We start from the raw sequence: 8,032 nt of genomic DNA on the forward strand, positions 1-8,032 counted from the left end.
GAGAGAGAGGGGGGGTATAATTAGGAGGGGGCCGAGGGGTGGCTTGGGGGAGGGGCAAGGTGCGGCGGCGGGGCTTCCCGTGTCCGCCATGGACACGGCGACGGCGGCGTCGTGCGGAGAGAGGAGAGGGGCGCGGGGGTGGGCCGGCGGCCTGGGCTCGGCCCAGCGGGCGCGCGCGTCCTTTTTTAAAAAAAAATAAGTTCCGCGGAAAATAATTCACAGAAAAATAAATAAAAATCGGAAAAATATAAAATAAATTTTCCCCGTCTAGTTAGAAAATCGAGAATAGGGTGAACATTTTTTTAACACAAAATAAATATTTTGAAAACATGCAATATTTTTAATGCAATAAAAATTGCAAATAAAATCCAAATAAATTCCAATAAAAGATTTTAACATTTTTCCTCCAGTATTTCAATTGTTTTGGAGAAGTCATATTTTCTCCTCTCATTTATTTTGTTTAATGAAATATTCTTCCGGAGAGAAAATGATTAAAACCAAAATCCTCATCTTATTATTTGACGAAAATCAAATATGAAAATTCGAGAAAATCCCCAACTCTCTCCGAGGGTCCTTGAGTTGCTTAGGATTTATCGAGGATTTGTCAAGATGCAATAAAACATGATATGCAAATGATGATCTATGTATAACATACCAAATTAAAAATTTGGGATGTTACAAACCTACCCCCCTTAAGATGAATCTCGCCCTCGAGACTCGGGTTGGCTAGAAAACAGGTGGGAGTGGTCTTTCCGTAGATCTTCCTCTCGCTCCCAAGTGGCTTCATCCTCCGTGTGGTGACTCCACTGAACTTTGCAAAATTTGATAACCTTACTGCGGGTAACTCGGCTGGCATACTCAAGAATCTTAACTGGTTTCTCCTCATAGGTCAAATCACTTTCCAGCTGAATCGCTTCCAGTGGCACAGTATCTCTCAGTGGTATCTCAACCATCTCTGCGTGGCACTTCTTCAACTGCGAAACGTGAAATACATCATGTACTCCAGACAATCCTTCGGGCAATTCCAGCTTGTAAGCAACCTCTCCCATACGTTCCACAACTATGTATGGTCCGATAAAACGGGGCGCTAACTTTCCCTTAACTCCAAAGCGCTTCACTCCACGAAGTGGTGATACTCGAAGGTACACTCTGTCTCCGACTTCGTGAACTGTCTCTTTTCGTTTAGAATCAGCATAACTCTTCTGCCTGGACTGGGCTACCTTGAGCCTATCGCGAATCAACCTCACTTTCTGTTCAGACTCCTTAATCAAATCTGGTCCAAACAACTGACGGTCTCCAACTTCGTCCCATAACAACGGTGTTCTACACCTCCTTCCGTACAAGGCTTCGAAAGGGGCCATCTTCAAACTGGTTTGATAACTGTTGTTATAAGAAAACTCCGCATATGGCAAATTGTCGTCCCAACTAGATCCATAATCTAGTGCACATGCTCTCAACATGTCCTCCAAAATCTGGTTGACTCTTTCGGTCTGTCCATCTGTCTGTGGGTGAAATGTTGTACTAAATTCTAGCCTGGTTCCCAATGTTTCATGTAACTGCTTCCAAAACTTCGAGGTAAATTGAGTTCCTCTGTCTGATACAATGGTCCTCGGAACTCCATGCAAACATACTATCCTGGTCATGTATATCTTTGCCAACTTAGCACTTGTGTAAGTGGTCTTTACTGGAATGAAATGAGCCACTTTCGTCAAACGGTCGACTACAACCCATATTGAGTCATAGCCTGAACGAGTCCTGGGTAATCCTGTGATAAAATCCATGCCTATTTTATCCCACTTCCATTCGGGTATCGGCAATGGTTGTAGCAATCCTGCTGGCTTCTGATGCTCTGCCTTCACTCTCTGACATACATCACAAACTGCTACATACTCTGCAATATCCTTCTTCATTCCGGTCCACCAGAAAGTATTCTTCAAATCCAAATACATCTTGGTATTCCCTGGGTGAATCGAGTACGGTGAATCATGGGCTTCTTGCAAAATCAACTTCCTGATCTCCGGATCATTTGGCACATATACACGGTCCTCGAACCATAAGGTATCGTGCTCATCCTCACGAAATCCCTTGGCTTTTCCTTTGCTCATCTTCTCCTTTATCTCTTCAATCTCCTTGTCTGTCTTCTGAGCTTCTCTGATCCTTTCCATCAAGGTAGACTGAATCTCCAATGTCGCTAAATAGCCTCTTGGGACTATCTCCAAACATAGCTCGCGAAGGTCCTTGGCTAACTCCTGAGGTAACTCTCCTGTCATGAGGGTGTTGATATGACTCTTGCGGCTCAACGCGTCTGCTACTACGTTAGCCTTTCCAGGGTGATAATGCAATCTCATATCATAATCTTTAATGAGCTCCAACCATCTCCTCTGTCTGAGATTTAACTCCTTCTGCGTGAAAATGTACTTCAAACTCTTGTGATCCGTGTACACCTCACAATGGTTTCCGATGAGAAAATGTCTCCATGTCTTCAATGCATGCACCACGGCTGCTAACTCCAAATCATGCGTGGCATAATTCTTCTCATGGGGTTTAAGTTGTCGTGAAGCATATGACACAACTCTTCCTTCCTGCATAAGCACTGCTCCAAGTCCTCGACGAGAAGCGTCGCAATAAACTTCATAGTCCTTGCGTTGATCTGGCAGAATCAACACTGGTGAGGTAACCAATCGTTTCTTCAACTCTTGGAAACTAGCTTCACATTCCTCAGTCCAATTGAATTTGGTGTCTTTCTTCAATAGCTCAGTCATGGGCTTGGCAATCTTCGAGAAATTCTCGATGAATCTCCGGTAGTATCCTGCAAGTCCAAGAAAACTCCGAATTTCTCCAACTGTCGTGGGTGATTCCCAACTTGTCACTGTGTCAACCTTGGCAGGGTCTACTGCTATTCCTTCTCCAGAAATAACATGTCCAAGGAATCCAACTTCCTTCAGCCAAAACTCACATTTGCTGAACTTGGCATATAACTGGTGTTCTCTGAGCTTCTCAAGTACCAATCGTAAATGCTCCTCATGCTCTTCCTCATCCTTGGAAAAGATTAAAATATCATCAATGAACACCACGACGAACTTATCCAAAAACTCCATAAACACTTTGTTCATCAGGTTCATGAAATAGGCAGGTGCGTTAGTCAGTCCAAATGACATAACGGTATACTCATACAATCCATATCTGGTGGTAAATGCCGTCTTGGGTATATCCTGCTCTCGAATCTTTAACTGGTGGTATCCTGATCGTAGATCGATCTTGGAAAATACTTTAGCTCCTTGTAGGCGGTCAAACAAATCATTGATCATCGGCAGTGGGTACTTGTTTTTGATGGTCACTTCATTCAATCCTCGGTAATCAACAACCATCCTTAGCGATCCATCTTTCTTCTCCACTAGAAGTACTAGTGATCCCCAAGGTGACGAACTTGGGCGAATATAGCCTTTATCCAGTAACTCCTTGATATGTTTCTTAATTTCCTCCAAATCTTTTGCGGGCATCCTGTACGGTCTCTTAGATATTGGCCCTGTGCCTGGCAAAAGTTCAATCAAGAACTCAATGTCTCTATCTGGTGGCATGCCTGGCAACTCTTCTCGAAATACATCCGGATAATCCTTCACCACTGGTACTTCCTCCTGTACAACTCCTGATAAGGAATTTACTTGAGTCCTCTTCGGCATATGTCGGGATACATACTTGATCCTTTTCCCTTCCGGGGTGGTAAGCAAAATTGTCTTGCTGGCACAATCGATGTTTCCTCCATACAACGATAGCCAATCCATTCCCAAAATCACATCCAAACCTTGCGATTCCAAAACAATGAGGTCTGAGGGGAAAACATGCCTTCCAATGGCCAATGGTATCTGAAAACATCCTTGGGTTGCCATATACTCTGCTCCTGGCGAGGTTACTAACATAGGGGTTTTGAGAACTTGGGTGGACATCTTAAACTTATTCACGAATCCCCTTGATATGTATGAATGCGATGCACCAGTATCGAAAAGAACGGTTGCAGTAAATGACTTAACCAAAAACTTACCTATTACTGCATCAGGCTGAGCTTCAACCTCCTCCACGCTCACGTGGTTCACATGTCCTTTGTTGAACGGGTTCGGCTTCTTCCCAGAGCTTCCATTGCCATTTCCATTTTGGGCTTCAGGGCAATCAGTTGCATAATGTCTAGTCTTCTGGCACTTGAAACAAGTAATGTGACTTAGATCCCTCTTGGTTGGGGTAGATGGGTTGGTGCGGTTTTGTCCGTTTCCTCCTCCATTCCCATTACCATTCTTGGAGCCATTATGGTTGTGCGAACTACCTCCTCCATGGGTATGCTGAAACTGTCCTCCCGGCTTCGGGGCAAATCGTGGCTTCTGCTGGGCTCTAGAATTATACTTCCCTTGTCCATACTTCCTCTTGCGGTTTTCAATTTGCTGCTGCTTCCCTTCAATCATGAGAGCTCTATCTACCAGTTCCTGGTAGTTGTTGAAGGTTGCTACCATCAACTGCATACTCAATTCATCATTCAGCCCTTCCAAAAATTTCTCCTGCTTGGCAGCATCTGTAGCAACGTCATCTGGTGCATAACGTGCTAGCTTACTGAATTCCTCCACATACTGGCCTACGGTGCGTCCTCCTTGGCGTAGGTTGCGAAACTCACGCTTCTTCATAGCCATAGCTCCTGCTGAAACATGTGCTGTATGGAAAGCTTGCTGTAACTGGTCCCATGTGACAGTGTCAATAGGGTGTGTGGCTGTATAATTCTCCCACCATGATGTTGCGGGTCCATCAAGCTGATGTGCGGCAAAACGCACTCTTTCCGCATCTGTGCATCCTGCAGTGGTCAACTCCCTTCCAACTTTGCGGAGCCAATCATCTGCAACAATCGGCTCGGTGCTACTGGAAAACACCGGCGGGTTTAGCCTTAAGAAACGGGCTAAGTGATCAGCAGGTGGTGGTGGCGGTGGGTTGTTGTTGTTGCCTTGGTTCTGCACTAACACTTGCATCAGGGCATTCTGTTGCTGAATCAACTGGGTGATCTCTGGCGGGGAAACAAATCCGGTGTCACGTCTCGGAGGCATCTGATAGGTTTAGAAAAGATGAGAGTTAAGAATAGAATGAGGTCTAGAGAGAAAACACTACCCATATGCTCATGAGACAAATTCAATCAATATCACTCAATCAATTCAAACAAGGCAAAATAATCGATCTAACTAGCGTTACAAAGTGCTTGAACTATACTATTAAATGGGGGAAAACTACTACTGATATGGTGGTCTACTAGAAATTCTGATCCGTTGAAGACTCCATGATGTCTGCTCCAGCTTCGTCAACCCAGTCATCTTCACTTGGTTCCGAGTCAGTGTCGTCGATGATGATGTAGTTATCCGGACAAGTGCATTCGTCGACTTCTGCTTTTGGCACTGGATTTCCCATGAATACTCCAATCTTCTTCTCCAGGTCGTCATTCTTCCCTACTAGTGCGTTGATTTCCTCCAAATAATCTTCGCGTGTAGCCTTGAGTTCTTCTTGGAGCTCTTTGATCTTCGTTAATGCCTTCTTTAGTTCTTCCTTGTCCGTGCACATCTGGTTCTCCTGGCGACGAATATGTTGGTTCTGCTCCTGGATGAAAGCTGCAATTGATCCATCCTTCTTGGTTCTGATCATCTCCCATTGCGCGTCTCGGCGTCCACAAATTTGGTAAATTGTATCCTTAAGCTCCTGGTGATAGACTTCTCCAATGCGTCCCATGGCGATGTGTGCGGCCATGCTCTTCCCTAAACTCCAAGTTGGTGCTTCGAAAACCAATCTTATGGGTTCAGTAATTGGCACAAACGTCCTTCCTGGAATGATAACTTGAATCTTCCAGCTCTCCTCTTCGGGTAATGTGGCGTTGTAGGTTCTGGTGATGCTTGGTATTCCTATATTCAAGTACTTGGTGACTTCCTTCAAGTGTCGTCCAAACGGCGTGTCTTCATCGGGTTGCATGAACTTGCTCCTTGCATTGGCCATTCCTAAAAGAGGTAGAAAGTGGAGAGGGATCAGAAATAAGAAGAGAGAAACTTTCTAGGGCTTAAGCTTAGTGGTCGTGTCCTACAGTCAGCGTGTGCTCTGATACCAACTTTGTAGCGACCAGACCTCAAATGGTCTGTGCTGCTGTGCACCAGTGTCATCCCTGGATCAGTAATGCTGACACGCACAGTACAAATGGAGGATTTATAACAGAGTAGCAATCACACACTTATTACATCGAATATCTCCGAAGAGATTAAGTATGATAAACATGGCTTAAGGCCATCTAATAACGATAACAGCGGAAGACTTGGAAGATAAGTGAGTCCATCAACTCCAGCGGCATCACTGAGTATAAGACCACGACCTAAGGCACCTTACTCGTCGTCTGAAAAGTCTGCAACATAAAACGTTGCAGCCCGAAAATGGGTCAGCACATAGGATATGCTGGCAATGTAACACATAGAGAGTAATGAACAATAACAATGCTATACTACATGCATATATGGCTGGTGGAAAGCTCTATGGTTACAGTTTTGCGAAAAGCCAATTTTATCCTACTCCAAAGGAATAAATTGTATTTAACTATCATGGTGGTTGTGAAACATTGAGAAGGTACCTCCAACTCAATCCCAATTAGGTGTCATCATTAACCCAACAAAATTAATTAAAGGTAACATGGTGATGAGATTCAAATGATAATCCAGGTACTAGATACTCAAGTTGTCCATAACCGGGGACACGGCTAACCATGATTAGTTTGTACACTCAGCAGAGGTTTGCACACTTTTCCCCACAAGACTCGATCGCCTCCGCTTGATTCTCGCACTGCATGATGTTTGAGAAACGGATGACCGAGACACAGCCTTTCAGAAACAATCACTCTTTACTCTGGATGGACCGGTACACCTACTTTCCCCTACATCTGCTAGCCCACCTCTTCAAGAGATCTTGTAACCTACTCAACTATGTTAGAGCCCATAATAGCTTGTGGCTGCACACGGAAGTTTCTAGCATGAATAATCTTATGATCCCTTTGAGCCTGGGTGGCGGACCTTATACAAACAGACAACACTGGGTTCTCCAGGTGCCTCAATCCACCCAGATGTGAGTTTTAGTTGCCACCTTAAGTTGAACCATTAATAAACATCTCACATCTGTCATGAATATCACTCAAACCCATCCACGTCTACGAGCATAGCATGGCAATAATAAAGCAACGTAGAAGTAACTCCCAAGGGTTTGAATAGAAAACAGGTAATAGGTACTACCTCAACTACTTCCCAATACCCACAATTTAATTAGATCCTAATCATGCAATGTTTGAAGAAAAGATCTAATGCAATAAAACTGGGTATGAAAAGTATGATCAAGGTGTTACTTGCCTTGCTGATGATCCGCAAAACCTAACGAGTCGAAGTAACAAGCGGCACACTCCGGGTACTCTATCGCAAACAAACAAGCATACAATCAGTACTCATCTAATGCACATGTAAAACTCGAATGAAAGATCCAACCAGAAAGTTCAACTTAAGAACTCCGGTTTGCAAAAAGAATCAACTCGAAAGAAGCAACGAAAGTCAAACGGCGAAAGAAAGAAGCTTCGTTTACTAATCTGGATCTAGGTCAAATTTTACTGTAGCAAAAACTTGTTTGAGTAGGTTAAACGGAAAGAGAATTTCGAGACGAAACTCTAGGCGCTTGAATCGCCTGATTCCGATAAACGAGCGAGAAGTTAAACAGAATCGAACATTCGATCAGAAATCGAATCTGAGATAATCGCAGAAAAAATCCGACGAAAAAGAAAAACGGACGAACGGTTAAAGAACGGACGTTCGTTAACAGAGAAAAAACCGACGAACTCGTTCGTTAAAACGAACGGTTCGGTGAACGCTCGCAAAATAATAAAACCAAAAAAAACGATCTAGGTTTTTTTTAATAAAACGAAGGGTTTTTTTAACAAAAACCGGCAAAGTCGAACGGGGCACCGAGGCAGTACCTCGTCGGGCGGCTCCGGCGAGGG

Source organism: Triticum aestivum, chromosome 3D (genome assembly GCF_018294505.1).
Source record: "Triticum aestivum cultivar Chinese Spring chromosome 3D, IWGSC CS RefSeq v2.1, whole genome shotgun sequence".
In the NCBI taxonomy this organism is placed as follows: Eukaryota; Viridiplantae; Streptophyta; class Magnoliopsida; order Poales; family Poaceae; genus Triticum; species Triticum aestivum.